Genomic DNA, 17,271 nt, shown 5'->3' on the forward strand with positions numbered 1-17,271 from the left:
GTAAACGATTAGCGCCTTGGCGGAACTCGGCTGATGAGCACGCTTCGGTCCTGAGTGCCCAGGAGCAGGCCTCCACACTGGGGCCCACTCCAGACCACTCCCCCGCTCTGTGGTTGCCCGTAGGAGGGGAAGGCCGTCTCCGGGCTTCTGGCCTGACAGAAGTGAGGACAACTGACCAGTGTGATGGCCTCAGCTGCCCAGGGGTGCCTCCTTCCTCTCCCCTGCCCTCCTCTCCCCTCCCCTCCCCTCCCCTCCTCCCCTCTCCTCTCCTCCCTTCTCCTCTCATCCCCTCCTCTCCTTTCCTTTCCCCTCTGTTCTCCTCCCCTCCCCTCTCCCCTCCCCTCTATTCTCCTCCCCTCTCCTCTCTTCCCCTTCCTTCTCCTTCCCTCCCCTCCTCTCCTATCCTCCTCACTCCTGCATGGACAGCCCAGTTGAAGGCCTCCAACAAGCTGTCTGGGGCTCAGCTGGCAAAAAAAAAAAAAAAAAAAAAAAAAAAAAAAGCCTCCTGGGGAAGCAACCATTTACTTAGCAAAAAAGGCTCAGAAGAAATACTGACATTAAATCACAGCACGAAAGCAATGAGGGGCTAAGTGTGTCCTGGCAAGAGAGGGGCTGCAGTGCAGCTGGGGGGGGGGGGGCTGGGGGGGGGGCTAGTGTGCTGCTGCTCAGGGCCCAGCAGCACAGGCAGCAGAGAACATGGGAGACAACTGCTGTGTGACTGTCCCTGCACTAGACAGTGCTCATTTCCTTCACAGGGGACCAAATCAGCAGACTTATAGTTAGTCTCCACTCATCTGTTCATCCACATATCCACCCACCTACCCATCCCTCCAAACATTTGTCCATCCTTATATCCATCCATCCGCCTGTCCATCCATCCATCCATCCAGCCAGCCAACCAGCCAACCAGCCAGCCATGTATCCATCCATCCATCCATCCATCCTTCCATCCATCCATCAGTCCATCCATCCATCCATCCATCCACCCATCCATCCACTATACATCCATCCATCCATCCATCTATCCATCCACCCATCCATCTATACATCCTTCCACCTATCCATCCATCCATCCATCTATCCATCCATCCACTTATCCATCCACCCATCCACCCACCTGCCCATCCATCCATCCCTGTATCCATCCATCCATCCATCCATCCATCCATCCATCCATCCAACTATCCATCCATCCACCCATCCATCCACCCACCCACCTATCTATCCATCCATCCATCCATCTATCCATCCATCCAGCCAGCCAGCCATCCTTGTATTCATCCATCCATCCATCCATCCATCCATCCATCCATCCATCCTTTCATCCATCCATCCATATATCTACCCAGCCAGCCATGTATCCATGTACCTACCCATCCATCCACTGTACATCCATCCATTCATCCATCCATCCATCCATCCATCCATCCATCCATCTATACATCCTTCCATATATCCATCCATCCATCCATCCATCCATCCATCCATCCATCCTTCCATCCATCCACTTATCCATCCACCCATCCGCCCATCCATCCATCCCTGTATCCATCCATCCATCCATCCATCCATCCATCCAACTATCCATCCATCCTTCCATCCATCCACTTATCCATCCACCCATCCACCCACCTGCCCATCCATCCATCCCTGTATCCATCCATCCATCCATCCATCCATCCATCCATGCACCCATCCATCCAACTATCCATCCATCCACCCATCCATCCAGCCATCCTTGTATTCATCCATCCATCCATCCATCCATCCATCCATCCATCCTTCCATCCATCCATCCATATATCTACCCAGCCAGCCATGCATCCATGTATCTATCCATCCATCCACCCAATTATCCATACTCTGGGGAGGAGTGAATGAGGAAGCTTGCTGTGGGAGTAGAGGAGCTGGCACTTGGTCTAATCACTTGCTCAAAATCAGTGATCCCAGGAAGAAATTGAGGTTAGGGAAGGGGACAGATTCTTTCTTTGCTCCCTTTCTCTCTTTCCCAAATACTGTTCCTGTTCATTCATTTATCCATTCATTCACTGGGGACCTGCCACCCTTCTCCCCCAGGCATCGTGCTAGGCATTAGGGGAATGGGGTGAGGCTGACGCACTGCCCGGATCTCATGCACTTACGCTGTAGCAAATGAGACAAATAAATAGGATACATGTACGATAATCACAGGTAGAGGTGGGTGCTTTGCAAAACGAGCAAATGTGTGCACAGGAATCCATCTTTAGAAAGCAGAGTCTGGAAAGGCTTCCTCGAGGAAATGAGGGTGAGCGGCTCTGAGGACATGTGGGAACAGAGTGTCCTATCAGTGGGAACAGTATGTGCAAAGGCCCTGAAGTAGGAAGGTGGTTGGTACGCACAAGATGCCACGAGAGGGTCTGGCAGGCAGTGAATGCTCAGCCAGGGTCATCATGGGCTCCCACAATGGTGCCTCCAGCCTCTATTTCCCACACAGCCCCTCTCTCCGATCTCCCCATCACAAGGAGCCAGTTTTCTTCTTTAGGAGTCCAGTTCAAAGGTTTCCCAAAACATCATTAATGCTCAACAAAGGGAAACCACCAGGCTGCCTATGCAGGAAGATCGTGGACAGCTTGCCAGTTACCAACTGCAGATAATTAAATCAAGAGTTTACAACAGCCCCCTCAGGACCAGGCATGCTTTTTCTCTTCCCTCCTGGTTTGCTGCCTGCAACGTGGAGAGGGAAATGCGTTTGTCCCCAGGAGAGAGGAGGGAAAGCAAAATATTCCTCATCAGAGAAAAGCACAAGAATCGTGAGGAGCAAGGAGCCAGCCCCCAGGCCTTGCATTGATTTCCCGATCAGCAGGAAAGTGCTGTCAGTCGCCAAGCACGGAGTGTGTCATTGGGCCACGTTCCCACAGTAGGAAGCCGTGTCCCTGACCACTGCTGGCTTTTCTGGAAACAGTGTGGCTCCCACAGCCCCGGGACTCTCGGTAGTCACCACGACTGCATTTTTCTGAGGGATCAGCGTTTGGTCGACACTGGCTGAGGGTTTTGTTCTCACTAATTTCATTCTCCCAAAGGCTCCCCAGGGTATGTCTTAGTCTGTTGCATTGTCGAGGAAGCTGGGGCTCAGAGAAGGAAAGGGATTTTTTCCAAGTCACAGAGTTAAATGTTAAAGCCAAGATACAAATCCTGATTTTTGCCGGCTCTGGCTTTCTCTGTGATTCTCCCCTGTGGTTCCCAAATAAAGGATGAACCCTGGGCTCTGGGTTAGCTTGGTCGCGTGCCAGCCCCATCATGGGTCCCTTGCCTGCCCCTGCCAGCTTCCTCTGCGAGTCCCCGGGAGCAATTCTTCTGAGCAATGAGGCTGGGAGCCTCCCAGGGCACAACTTTTGTGAGTGGGAGGTCAGGAGTGGTTTGATCAAGGCTCCGGGGACTGCCTCCCTGCTGCCCCATTCACAGGCGCTCACGAGGACCCAGGAGCACAGGACTCTGGGGGACCCAGCATCGGGAAGACAGAAGGAAGTTCAGGGTACGTGTGTTATGTCTATGACTGAATAAGTAGAAGCATGGATACCCGTGAGGCCGCACTCGCTCTGAACCAGAACTTGTTTCTAACACAGAAAGAAGGCAAAGTTGTCCTAGGAAACACCGACAGCCAAAGACTCCTGTCCTGTCCTTCCTCCTACCTGCCAACCACTTATGCTGAAAACAGCTGAAAATAGAGCCGTGGAAGGAGACACGGCTCCTTTTCCTTTCTGTCTGTCCGGACTCCTCGGTAAGCCTGAGACGGAGAGTGTGGGTAGAACGTGCACGTGTCAGGAAGTGAAACAAAAACAGCCCAGTTAGTTCCTTGCGGTGTTTCTCCTGTTCTGGTGAGAACAGAATACGTGTGCCGATTCCAGCCACGCATCACAGACTGTGTGGTTTTGGTGAATCTGCACACGAGTTAAAAGCTCGTATATTTGTATTTGAAAGTGACGTTGCACCGTAGAAAGATGACTGATAACATTCACGCCGATGATTGGAAGGGTTTTGTTTCCTGAGGACCACTTCTCACGGCGAGTAGAAAACACCGTCCAAGTCCAGGGGGAGGCCGCACAGGAGGACAGCATGCAGTGCCTCGCGGTTCTTTCAGTGGCCCGTTTCCCTGTCTTTGGAACAAGGGGCCCCACCTTTTTATTTTGCACTGGCTCCCACAAATCGTGTAGCTGGAAGCAGGGCCCCGGTTCTTGGGTGTTAGCGACCAGGTCCCTGCCCTATTTGCCCTTGGAAATGAGGCAACTGGGCAGGGGTGCAGGGGGTAAAGATAAAGAGAGCCAGTTCTTGCTACGAGCCCCAGGGCCGTGGCATGTGCTTTGCCTGGATGGCTTCACTGAATGTCCCCAAGGGCCCCGGGAAGTCATTATCCCCGATTTACAGATGAAGAAACTGAGGCTCGAGACACAGACTGGCTTGTGCCAACTGGTGGGTGGTAAGCCGATGCTGGGATGTGGATCTCTAAGCCCCGGGTTTTCTCCATCGCCCTGTCGTCCCATTTTGCAGATGTGCAAACCAAATCACGTCACGGGGGCTCTTTGCTTTGCAAGATGTTTCCTCTCCGACTTTGGCTCCCGAAGTTCAGAGAGACACGGAATGGGGAGGAGAGATTGGAAAAAAAGCGGCAGGTTTCCGTGTTTTATTTATCGTCAGATGTTTCGTCGTGCCCTCGTCTCAGCCCGGTTTGAATCCGTTCGCCTCGGCCGCGCAGGTCAGAGTGCGCCCAGCCGCGTGCCCAGGGCGGAGAGCGCCAGTGTCCGCGTGAATTATATTTTCCCGTCTGCCTGTTTACTCCTGTTTGGGTGAGCCTGGCTATTCTTGAAACAAACGGCAATATAAAATTGAAAACAGCTAGCATTCCCGGATCAATTTTCACGTCTTCTGACTTTGAAGCACGCTTTATCTCCTCCTCTTGCACTTGCCTGGGGATGGGGCGGCTTCACGCTCGCCGCGCAATTTCCCGGGGAGCAACTCAGTCATCTGCCGCCTCCCCGTGACTCCGCGCCCCTCCGAGCCCTTAAATAAAAGCAAGAAGTGCCAAGTCCCCCCCCCCCCCCCTTTATTAAACCGTGTGGGCAAAGGAGCGCGGGGAAGATGTATAATTTATTTTCTGAACTGGAAAGACAACCGCAAAGAATCCAACCTATAATTGTGAGGATAATCACTCCCATTACTGAGCCGTGGTTGTCTGCTGCGTGCGGAGGGCGCTCGCACGTGTCAGAAGGGCGACACCCAGCAGAGAGGCACGCTTTGCCGCCGCGCTACTGAGAATCGGGTTTTCTTGAAATGCACACGCATTCGGACGGAGGCGTAACGCCCAGAGAGCGCACGGGTCTTACGAAACATGCCCCTCAACGCATTTCTGCACCCGGAACGTGCACATTTTGTATTTTGCACATATGCGCGTGCCCGCCTGACCCCCCCGGTGGCCAAGACACGGAGCATGTCAGCGCCCACCCTGCCCCCTGCCATGGTGAGGGTTGTTCTGCCTTCCGTCCCTGCACATCAGTTTTTCTTGCTCTTGAACTTTGTATCGAGGGAGTCGTAGGACATGTGGCCTTTGCCATCTTTTTTTTTTTTTTTACGCACTCTTTGTTATTTAAAAAAATGTTTTTTAAAGTTAATTTATTTTTGACAGAGACAGAGTGCAAGCATGAGCTGGGGTGGGGCAGAGGGAGGGAGACACAAGATCCCAAGCAGGCTCCAGAGGCTCCCAGCGGTCAGCACAGAGCCCGACGCGGGGCTCGAACTCGCGAACCGTGAGATCGTGACCTGAGCGGAAGTCGGACGCTCAACCCACCGAGCCACCCGGCGGCCCCTCTTCCTTATGTTTCTACATTTCTCCCCGGTCTGGTGCGTGAGTGGAGCTTTGTTCTTTTTTCTCTGCCGCGGAGTATTCCGTGGTGTGACTGCGCCACGGGCGGATTCATCCACTCGGCCGCGGGTGGGCATGGCAGGCGTCTCCCGTTTTCTGGTTGCTGAGAACGACATCCTTGTATTGCCGGCATTAAAAGTGGGCTCCTCCCCCACGCACACGCGCACGGTGGCCTCACCAGCACCCTCTGGCTCGCTTCGTTGCCCCCGGGAGCCGGGAGAGCCAACTGCCCCCCGCGCCTGGCTGCAAGGCTTTCGGGAAGTGAACTCGTCATTTCTGACCCACCGGCTCCTTCTCTTGCGGCTCCGCTGAAGTCTGTGCGTTCCCGGGAGGTTTCGCTTCCCTTCCTGGTTCCCGGCAGCACGGTTGCCTTTATTCGGAGTTAACTACTAGACCTAATTAAACAGCATCATCTCCTCGGAGTGGCTGCTTTCCTCCCCTTCTGAATACAAATGCAACTTCCATGCCGTTAACATTCAGGTCAGTGTATCAGAATCAACCTCTTTCAAAACCCAGAGGCCAAAGTGATTTCAAAGTCAGTCCCACACCTCCCGTCTGCGCGGAAGTCTCCCCCCCACCCCACCCCTGCACCAGGACGTGCGCCGCCGACCCCCCTCCCGGGAGCAGCTCGAGGAGGAGGACTCGACTCATGGCCAAGTTGGCCGGGCTGGGTTTGCTTCGGGGGGTCCACGGCGGTCGGACCCCACGGTGTGGGCCCCATTTGTGTGCCATTCCACTCCCTCTCCGCGTACTTGGGGCTCTGGAATCCTCTCGATTCTGTTGATCTGGTCTCTTCGTCGGCAGCTGTTGGTCCAGGGCCTGGTGGGTGCCGGGCACGGGGCTGCGCCCCGCAGATACCGCGGTGCGCCGGGCACGCGCGTCGGGGAGACAAAGAGAGAACAGGAACACCCAGCTCTGTGCCTGCCGGTGGGGTGGTTGTGACAAGGAAGTGGCAGGGGACTGGGAAAGTACTGTGGGATTCTAACTAGGCTGGGGCTGGGGAGTGGCCGGGACTAGCACGAGGCCGAGGACGGTCCCGGGCCCTTCGAGGCCTGGCAGGTAAACCCCTTTGCTAGAGGGTCTGATGGTCCAGCCTCAGGCCGCGGACCCCTTCCCTCGCAGGTGGAGGGCTCCTTATCACACGTAAAAACCCTGGACTGGTTCCTGGTGTTGGTGGCAGGCAGGATAACTTTTGTCAGGATTCTAACACCTACTTGGGTGTGGTGAGAATTAGACGAGATCAGTAGCCGTCCGTGTCCCTCCCCCCCCCCCCCCCGCCGTCTATCACGGTTGAGGGTTAAGGGGAGCCGCACTTCACTTTGACCTAGAAAAGGTCTTTTCCTGTTTTGGAAGTACGTGGCCATTGTGATCGGTTTTCGGAACACGACCGTCACGGTTTGGGACTCACTTTGGCTTTCTGTCTGGAGGCGATCGTTTCCTATTTATTTTGCAGGCCTCTCTGACCGTGGCGACTGGCGCTCCTCCCTGTGCCCTGCGCTCTGTGAACGGGTTCTGCTGTGTCCCTGGGAGGGTGGCCCCTGGCTGCTGGCTCCGGGAGGAAGGTCCTGCTCAAATCCTGCAGCTAAAGAAACAGACTTGAGATGGGGAGCTGTGGATAAACCTGGAGGAGTGTGTGTGTGTGTGTGTGTGTGTGTGTGTATGGGAGGAGACCAGAGGCAAGCACTGATGATTGGATGGGGGAGAACACGCTAAGACTGGGAAATAGAGAAGAAAAAAACCCAAATGTGGCTGTTTTTATCATTTCATTTCAGAATGGAAACTTCTGAAAAACTTCGAGATATGAAAATAATGCATGCTCATTGTACAAAAACAAAAACCTGATGGGGCGCCTGGGTGGCTCAATTGATTAAGCGTCTGGCTCTAGGTTTCGGCTCAAGTCATGATCTCACAGCTTCGTGGGTTTGAGCCCACGTCGGGCTCCGTGCCAGACAGAGCTGAGCCTACTTGGGATTCTCTGTCTCTCTCTCTCTCTCTCTCTCTCTCTCTCTGCCCCTCCCCCACTCATGCTTTCTCTCTCTCTCTCTCTCTCAAAGTAAATCAACTTAAAAAAAAAAAACTTAAAAAAACCCTGATATTTAAAAAGCCATCCAGAAGGAAATAAAAATTACTTGGAATCTCATTCATTGGAAAGGACCACTACTATGACTTTGGCGTGTGTCTTTACAGAATTATTTTGCGATACGTTCAACAAGAAGGAAAAGTTCTGAAGAGGTAAAATACTCATGTGATTCAAAACCAAACTACATAAAAGGCAAGTACAGTTTTGCTCCTGTCCCTGGTCCCCCCGGGGCCAGTTCCTTAACCCCAACCACTGACCTACTTTCTTGGTTTTTATGGTAAGGATCTCTATGCACTTACAGGTAAATACAAAACTGTATTTGATCCTGTTTCGCACACAGAAGGTGTCATATTTGCAGCGTTCTGCCCGTGGCTGGCGGCACCAACGATACATCGTGGAGACTGTCCTATGTCCGCGATTAAGACGCCCCCCATTTTTTTTTTTAGATTTTTTTAATGTTTATTTATTTTTGAGACAGAGAGAGACAGAGCGTGAGCGGGGGAGGGGCAGAGAGAGAGGGAGACACAGAATCGGAAGCAGGCTCCAGGCTCCGAGCCGTCAGCCCAGAGCCGGACGCGAGGCTCGAACTCACGGACTGCGAGATCGTGACCTGAGCTGAAGTCAGACGCTTAACCGACTGAGCCACCCAGGTGCCCCAAGACGCCCCCCATTTTTAAAATCAGCTGCCCGACGTTCCATTGTGTGGCGGTCAATTAATCTTCCTAATACTTTCCTCGGCCTGAAAAAATACACCCTCACGCAAATTTTCAACAATATCAAGGCTTTTTTACCCACATGACTTTAACTGCTTTTGTTGTTGTTGTCGTCGTTGGCTGCTCTCCACCCCGGGCGGACGTGAGGACGCGTGTCCCACTTGTCACCATCCCCGCCTACGACCCACCTTTTCGCCCTTGCTGATCGGACGCTCGAACTGTAGTGTGATTACTTCGAGGTGTGTGTGACTTAACACTTGTCTTCACAAGGAGAGACTGAGACCCTAGCACACGATTTAAAAAAGGGGCGGTAGAAACTTCCGGTTATAAGATAAAGAAGTCACGGGAAACGTGCCGCACGGGGGATACAGCCGATGGTGTTGTAATAACGTTGTAAGTGACAGCTGGCGACCTCCCTTGTGGTGGGAACTGCTGAGTAACGTGTGGCCTTGTCCAGTCACTATGCTGTGCACCTGAAACGAACACAATATTGTACGTCCACTGTACTTCGGTAATACATATATATTTTTTAACGGGATGGGTTCCGCGGTGGCCTCGCCTTCCGGTGGCCCCGCCCAGCCTGTTTCTCTGGAGCACAGAAGCTGGGTCCATGAGCTGGCTGGGAGCATTGAACTTGGGTCCACGAGCTGGCTGGGAGGCACAGCGGCAAACCTCTTGCCCTGGAGGATTATTCTGCGCTTTCTGAGTTTATCTGGATTGGGTACTTCGGACTAGAGTACAGGGTATTTCTTCACCGTCTTCGGACAAGCTAGTATCTAGCATTTCCTGAGTGATTTTAGGGGCCACGCGTCAAATCCAAGATTTCTGCACGGACTGTCTCATTGAATGCTTCTGAGAGCTTTGTGAAGATGTGCTTCTCACTGTCCCCATTTGATGGACGAGGAAGTGGAGCGTCACAGCCTTCAATGGGCTTCCTCAAGGTTACTCCATAGTAAGTGGCAGGGCTGGGCTTTTACTCCATTTTTTCTTACAAAAAACTATCAAATATACAGAAGGGTTGGGAGGAGAGTACTCACTGCCTAGATTTAACAAGTTGAGTTTTGGTCACGTTTGTTGTGTCTCCGTAAGTGTGTGTGCGTGTAGGGGTATGTGTTTGTGTTTGTGTGTGTGTGTGTGCGTGTGTGTGAGTGAATGGTGGCCGCTAACTTTCCCCTGTGAAAAGTTCCATTTTCTCCTTGATATTATTCTACAGGGCATTATTTTGGTCCCTTGCAAAGAACCTGGTCTCGCAACAACCTGTCACCTTGTGGTCTTTGTGTCCACCGACGAGCCTGTTTTGAATCAGTTCCTTCCCTGGGACTGTAAATGGCGGAGTTGCTAATGCTCTTTCCTCTTGAGCTGAGCTGGCCCTTCGGCCCAGAGAAGAGCGTCCTTCAACGACCAGGACAAGCCAGTCCTTCCGAAAAAGTCTGGGTCCCCGGGACCGGGATTTGAGCACAGATCCCTCAACCCCAAGATCCAGAGTGGACACTCTTCCCCTCCCTCCCCACACAGCGCATCAAAGTTTCATCTCTTCCAGATTCTAGAAAAATCTTCCAACGTCACGTGGCCGCTTGAAAGGTTTCCCGAGTCCCCTCCGCCTCCCCAACAAGAAAAGTGTCAGGAACATTCATTCCAGGGCTGCTTCTAAGAAGTGTGTGCCTTGGTCCCTCTGGGGACCAGCTCGGGTGTGGCTGGCCGAGGGCTTCTGCGGGGGGGGCCTGAAGGAGTGCGGCTCCAACCCCCACTGAGCCAGCTGTGTGGCTTCGGTTGGGTGACTCAGTCTCTCAGAGTCTCAGTGTCCCTGCCCCTGCCCCAGGGATCGTGACGGTGACATTCACCTCAGAGGCTGGGGATGATGATCCCATGGGATAGTGTACACAAAAGGGGCCAGCGAAGAGTAGGACCACATCAGACTGTGGCTCTATTAATATGAGGGACATCAACTTTAAGAAATGGATGAATGATGGGGCGCCTGGGTGGCTCAGCCGGTGGAGCGTCCGACTTTGGCTCAGGTCATGATCTCATGGTCTGTGGGTTCAAGCCCCACGTCGGGCTCTGTGCCGACAGCTCAGAGCCTGGATCCTGCTTCGGATTCTGTGTCTCCCCCTCTCTCTGCTCCTCCCCCGTTCACGCTCTGTCTCTATCTCAAAAATAAACATTTAAAAAAAAAAGAACGGTTATTGAACACCCATGCGTACCAGGCACTTTCCTATTTATCTCTCGGTTTTTGGTTTTGTTATTTCCTCCACGGCAACCATGCCATAGTTCTGTGGTTTCGGTAGCATCGAGAGGGACTCCTGGTTGCAAGCGGTGGAAAACCCATCTCTACCTAGTCTAAGCAAGAAAGAGAATTTGCTCCTGTAAAATGGCTCACGTAACTGGCTTAGGCTTCAGGTGTGGCTGGATCAGGAGCCTCAAGCGGTGTGACTACCACTCGGCCTCTCTCGCTAACCCTGCCTCTGGGCACTGCTCTCCTGTGTGGTGGCCTCAGCCGCCACCCAGCTTCCTCCTCCTGGTGACAAAACGGCTGCCAGAGGCTTCAGGATTTCCTCCGCCCACATCGCGGTTTAAGTGAAAAGAGAGTGCCTCTGACCTGGCTGTGGCAGAAGTCCCAGCGAAGTCTCTCCCTGGCCTCTCTGGGTGATGAGAGCAGCCCTGAGCCAATCACTGTGCCTGGAGGGACGCAGTGTTCTGACTGACCATGTCGGGATCAGGAGCCACCCTGAGACTCACATGTGGGGTCAGCTCCACTCCGCGAAGGAAAATGGGGCGCTGCCCCCAGAGGAGGGGGGATGGAGGTTGGACAGACAACACCGCGCTCGGGTCTGTGGGGGGCCTGGGTGATGACGGTGGGGCCAGCAAGAAGCAGAAGGGGGAGAGTCACCAGGGACGCTTGGGACAAAGACCACCGACTCCCGCCGAACTCTCGGCTTGCGACATGATTTATATTTAGCACGAGGAAAGCTGTCAGGCTCTGAAATATGCACGGGTTGGAAGAGCCAGGAGGGAGAGAAAGTGCAGATCCTACATGTGCCAGCGAGGAATTAATTAGAAATAAACCCTGTACGAGAAGCTGCCTGAACTCGGTTCTGCTTTTGATCTGGCGGCCAACGGATGACTCTGGGGTTTGTCTGCCAGGCAGCGAGCACCTGGGCCTCCCGGGGGGGCCCCCCGAGAACCCGCGGAGCTGCCCCCGCCCCGACAGGTGGGGATGGCGGGGCGCCACCTTCCTCTGCCTCACCCCGTGATTGCCTCTCGTCTTGGGGGTGACTCCCTCCCGTGGGCCCTGGGAATCAAGACACCACCCGAGTGCCTGTCCCTGGGGAGGTGGGATTGTTTACAGAGCCGGGGAGGGGGGGGCAGACCGCCTGGGGGGGGGGGGTCCTTGCTGGTGCTGCCTCGGGGCATCAGGGCACCGCCTGTGCCGGCCCCAGTGCCCTGATCATGGCTGCTGTCCAGTCTCACTTCCGGGCCTCTCCTGGGCCACAGCTGGACCCACAGTAGGCGCTAAATGCCAATTAGCATCAAAGACTGAGCTGGAAAGGACTTGAAGCCACAATGATCTTTTCAAAATGTGACAACTTACCATGTCACACCCTCTGCTGCAAATGGCTTGGTGACTCCTCATGTGGCCCCGGAGAAAGCACCCTTCCCCCCACCCACGGGCCTGCCCACCCCCCCATGTCTCCCACCCCCCTCCTAATGTGCCGGGGTCCCAGCGCCCCCCTGCACCCTAGTGTCTGTGGGCCTTCACTCAGGCCGGGCTTATCCCCCCTCACAACCTGTGCCCTGCAGCTCCCTTTCTGGAACTTTCTGGCCCCCCAATCTTACTGGTTGGGTTCTCCCTGTGATTTGGATCTGATGTCCCTGTCATTTCCTCGAGGACGGCCCAGGGTGTGAGTAGGAGGTCCTGGGCCCAGTGCTGACAGTCCAAGGTGGAAACTGGGGGGGGGGGGGTCCTGGGTCCTGCCCTGACAGCCCGGGGAGGGACAGGCTGCCAGCCGCTGCGGGCACGGGCCTCACTCAGCAACCCCATGGTTAAATCGCCATTTGTCCCAGGCCCTCTGGAGCCCAGGTGTCCTTCCAACCGGCTGGTTCCTGAGCCCCTGGGTATCCCGCTAACAAACTCCTGGTCAGCATTGATCGTGGCTGCTCAGCCCTTTGCTTCCCCAGCACGGAGACCTGTAAAATGCATCTGGGTCTGTGGGGAGGCGCATGGGCTCAGGCTGGATGTGGAGGGAGGTCAGGGCCCAGGTGCCGCGGGCAGGACGAATCTACCCCAGATCCCTTCCTCTGGAGCCCTGGGGAGGGACAGCACGCGCACTCTGTGACAGGAGCTTGTGCAGAGACTATGCCTGAGAGCTTGTTGAATTCTAGTTCAGGAAACTGAGGCACAAGGAAGCGAAGTGACATGTTCACATTTCTGCAGCTCGAGGGTGGCCAGGCCGGGACTGAACCCACAGCCGTCTGCATGTACGGACGAGGTCTTCTCCTCCAAATCTGACTTTGAGGGTCCCTCTGGACCAGAAGTCAGTGGGTGTCCTTTCTAGAACAGTCCTTGCCAGCAGTTTTCCTCATGCCCTTTGCAGGGACCAGCCCCTCCCTCCACACCACCACGTCCTGGGGTTGATCTAACTCTGACCCAGTCGTGTGGGTCCATCCTTTGGTCCAGCTTCCAGAACCCTACTCAAGATTCTGACTCCATCCGTTTTTAATTTTTTTTTTCCCCCTGTGAAGACAGGAATTCAGGGATATTTATCTCGCCGGGTGTGTGAAAGCTTAAATAAAATAAGCTTTATCTGTTGGAAGCCGTCAACTGATAAAAAAGGAAAGAATTAAGCATATTTCTATTTAATGAACTCTCCAGGCAGAGGCAGATTTCAGTCTTTTGGTTTTAGCTGTTCTGTGCAGAAATAGCCATGTGCCGTCTGAGTACTGCCTTGGGACTCCACTCTCTGACTCCCCCCACCCCACCCCAGCCTGTCTAGACACCCCAGACATCCTGTAAACAGAGAAATTGCCGGGGAGGCAGCAGCATGGACGCTGGGGGATGTTTGTCACTTTGGGGACAGCTGAATGAAGATTCACGGTCACGGCATGTTCTCCTCCGGACAGAAACAACCAGTTACCTTCCTTTCCCGGAGCTCTGTCCTGGGTCAGGGCTCCGTGCAGGAGAGCCTTGCTCCCTCCCTCCTGGCCTCCTTCCAGGACGGCCTCCTGAGGGTGCTGGGCCACAGGGGCTGGGGATGAGGCGGGTGCCGTGATCCGCCCAAAGGACAGGAAATTCAAACCTGCAGAGATTACACTACGCATGCCCATGTCCACTGCCCCTCCCCTGGCCAGGCCACCTGTTTCTCCCGCCTGGATCACGGCAGGGGCCCCTCCCTGGTCTCCCTACTCCTGTCCTCACCCCACCACGCTCTACAGTACAGGTCAGAGGATGTCGCACCTCCGTTCAAAACACCGCAGTGTTCCCACTGCTCTTAAAACGGGCAGGACCTGGCTCCCCAGGACGCCCCACACACCCAACCTCACCTCCTGCTGCCGGGCCCTGTGCTCACGACGGCCAGCCCCGCTGGCTTCCTCGCAGTGCCTTGCCAGAGTGGGGTTTGTGTCGTGGGGGATGGGTAAGTCTCCAGAGGTCCGTGATGTGATGGGAGGGAGTTGGAGGCTGGAACCCGGGGCCCTAACAGCTGCTCGAAGAGTCTGGAAGAGCCCCTGAAGAGGTAAGACCGGAGCCAGGTCCTGAAAGGTGAGCCCAGGCTGGCTCCGGTTGGCCCGTGGATGTAGAGAGAAGGCGAGGGCTTTTTCTCCTCTTCTTGGCTGCGCTCTGACTTGCTTTGTGACCTTGGCCACGTCCTTCCCCTTGCAGGGCCTCAGGGACCCCAGTAGTAAAGTGTGGGGAGCCTCGGAGACACCTCCTGAAGCTTGGGCCTTGGTAGGGAAGGAGGCGGTTCTCCTGCCCGCCCGCCCTGGCCCCGCTGCCCCGAGCATCTTGCCCGAGGTAGGCCGGGTAAACACCGGGTTGACCCCAGGACGGGCCAAGGTCGGGGCTGTGGGCAGATGGACTGGTGTCTGGCGTTGTCCCCAACCCCCCCCCCCCCCCCCCCGGACCCATGGCGCTGGGCTCCCAGCTGGTGACAACATTTCGAGGGGACGCCTTGATGCTTTGTCAGGGGGTTGATGAGTGCTTCCAGAATCCTGACCCAACAAGACGACGATAAAATATGCATTCTCAGGGCACGGAGGCCCCAACAGCCCATTATGGCAGACATTACCTTGTTTGAATTTAGAAATGAGGTCGTGGGGGCGACATGTAAATGCAGACTCTGTTTGCCTCTGGGGCCAGCCGGCCTCCAGTTTCATGTGGAGACTCTGAATGCCAAGTTTACATTAGCTTTCAGGATGTTTGCGCCCCTTCAGCTGATGTCTGGAAAAGTGCAGGTGCCCGGTGGCTTCCTGGAGCCCTGGGTTTGCCTAAAACTCTCTGGAATCTGGGAAAAGCTTCGAAGGAAACATCCCAAGCCCCCATTTCTGATCCTCATAAAGACTGCAACGAGAGAAAAAAAAAAAAAGTGTCCCCTTGCAAAAGTCTGGCTGGCTTCCCCCCCCTCCGCACAGGTGTGCCGGGCGAGCTCAGGATAAGGCAGGGGCGCCAGTGCCTGGGGGGCTGCGGGGGAAACCTCCTGGCACCAGCCCGCGGAGCTCGGGCCTGCCACATCTTAACCGGAAGCTTCTATCAGACGGGAATGCCAGCCACGTTTGTTTAGAATAAGAAACACCTATCAAGGAGGATGAGCGAATCAACAGATGAACTTAGGGGAAGGGAAGGACACAGAAGATAAAAACAGAGACGGAGAAAAACCACGAGAGGCCCTTAAATACAGAGAACAAACTGAGGGGTGCTGGAGGGGAGGCGGGTGGGGGAGGGGCCGGATGGGGGATGGGCATTCAGGAGGGCACGGGTCGCGATGAGCACTGGGCGTCCTGCGGAAGGGATGAATCCCTGGGTTCCACTCCTGAAACCAGGGCCACGCTGTATGTTGACGAACTCGAGTATTGAAAAACCAAAACCAAAAACAAGAATGAGGGACCAGCCCATTTCTCTTCATAGGCAGACCCCGCGCTGGAAGACAAAGCCAGAGTTGTGGCGTGCCGAGTCGCGACAAGAGACGTTTCTCGGGGCGCCTGGGGGGCTCAGTCGGTTGAGCGTGGGACTTCGGCTCAGGTCATGATCCCACGGTTCGTGAATTCGAGCCCCGTGTCGGGCTCCGGTGCCGACAGCTGGGAGCCTGGAGCCTGCTCCGGATTCTGTGTCTCCCTCTCTCTCTGCCCCACCCCTACTTGGGCTCTGTCTCTCAAAAATAAATAAATGTAAAAAAAAAATTAAAAAACGAGAGAGAGAGAGAGAGAGGGAGAAGTTTCTCAGCTGATTCAAATGTTTCCTGGCATCGGTTCAAGGAAATACTAGTAACGCTCTCTTTCAGTGTGTACCGACATTGTTTATCATGCTGAATCATTTCAACCACAGGACCTTTGCATGTGACAAGGGCAAACTTCTATCACAGGTCCTTGTGTGTGGCCTTTGTCACAATCACACTTTGATATTTGTGCATTTGGCAACGTGGCGGATGCCTGCCCCCTCCCCAGACTGTGCTGCGTTGGGCCGGGGTGGGGGGTGGGGGGACAGCTCGTTGGTTTTATTTCCTCCCGGCTGTTTCCTCAGAAATAGCACAGGGCCCAGCGTGTAGTACAGCAGGTGCCCGATAACCATTTGTTGAAAAAGTGGACAAGAACCCTGATGAGGTCGGCGTGGGCATTATTGTCCTTTCACAGATGAGAAAACCAAGAACTGAAGTCACACGTTCGGCTTGCGCGGCTGGGAAGCGGCAGAGCCGGATGCAGGCCCAGTCCGTCGCGGACGGGAGGCCTCTGCGCATCTCCGCGCCGGTCCTCTGTGCTCTGATTTCATAAGGCACCGCGCAGCCCGCAGAGGGCGAGCTCACAGCTCCATTCCCCTTTGCCTTCTGGTCTAATGTGGCTGCCGGAACTCCGGACAACACGCCCGTGTTCCGGGCAGGAAGAAGGGGGCTGGGTGTGCAACAGCTGCTGTGGACTCTCACTATTCCTGCACCTGCTGAGGGCGTGCAAGCAAGCCCCCTTGACTTTGCCGGAAGGTTTGCTCCCGGCTGGTGGGGGCGGGGTGAGCTGGGAGTGGCCTGGAAACCACCCTTCATGGTGAATGAGAGCCAGTGACTATCTGAGAGTGGGTACACACCCCGGTCCTGCCTCTCGGGTGGGGGGTGGCTGGAATCCGAGAGGCGTGCTCTGCAAGGCCCAGCGGGGCTGTAACCTGCTCAGCCACGTGCCCGTGCTGGCTCCCTTCCTTGGACTCCCCTCCACACCGCATGACCTTGACCCTGAAAAACTTCATTCGCACTGAGTTTTCGACTCAGGAGTCGGCTCGCCGGAGAACCCGGTTAAGGACAGGGGACAGGGCGGAAAGGGGCACCCGCCGCTGCCCGTCTCCCCCTCGAGGAGCCCCTCCTCCCCAAGTTACAATCGCAGTGTTCAGACTCACC

Source organism: Panthera onca, chromosome A3 (assembly GCF_046562875.1).
Source record: "Panthera onca isolate mPanOnc1 chromosome A3, mPanOnc1 haplotype 2, whole genome shotgun sequence".
Lineage (NCBI taxonomy): Eukaryota > Metazoa > Chordata > Mammalia > Carnivora > Felidae > Panthera > Panthera onca.